Source organism: Odontomachus brunneus, unplaced genomic scaffold, assembly GCF_010583005.1.
Source record: "Odontomachus brunneus isolate Ranch 3 - 2012 unplaced genomic scaffold, Obru_v1 Obru_scaffold_305, whole genome shotgun sequence".
NCBI lineage: Eukaryota > Metazoa > Arthropoda > Insecta > Hymenoptera > Formicidae > Odontomachus > Odontomachus brunneus.
Window position 1 is genome coordinate 201,627 of NW_022639755.1, and position 554 is coordinate 202,180.

The following is a 554-nucleotide window of genomic DNA, read 5'->3' on the forward strand; positions in this document are numbered from 1 at the left end:
TATACAGTGTGTCCCATAAGTTCGGCAACGGCAAGAAAACTCGGCAGGGGAGCATTTTAGAGAAAAATGTTTTGAATAAAAGTTGTAAGGCTTAAAAAATCGCATTTAATGACAGTAGTTATTTGACCTAAGATGACGTCGCCAAGGTCAGGACAAGGTCAACTTTGCTTTTTTAAATAGAAATACATATTTTTTATTACGAGAGTTTATTCTACGTAAAAAAGCAAACAACTTTTGCTTGAAAATATTCTTTATACGACCTCTATTTTCTAAGATATTTACGTAAATATCTTAGAAAATAGAGGTCGTATAAAAAATTTTTTCAAACAAAAGTTGTTTGCTTTTTCACGTAGAATAAAATGCCGTAATAAAAAATATGTATTTCTATCTAAAAAAAGCAAAGTTGACCTTGTCCTAACCTTGGCGACGTCATCTCAGGTCAAATAACTACTGTCATTAAATGCGACTTTTTAAGCCTTACAACTTTTATTGGAAACATTTTTCTCTAAAATGCTCTCCCGCCGAGTTTTTTTGCCGTTGCCGAACTTATGGGA

At 32.7% G+C, this 554-nt stretch overlaps 1 protein-coding gene across 2 annotated transcripts in view; it reads left to right on the forward strand.

Annotated features, from left to right (window-relative positions):
* LOC116853320 (sorting and assembly machinery component 50 homolog) overlaps positions 1–554 on the forward strand; it is a 132,569-nt gene that overhangs the window by 100,893 nt on the left and 31,122 nt on the right. The window lies entirely within an intron of this gene.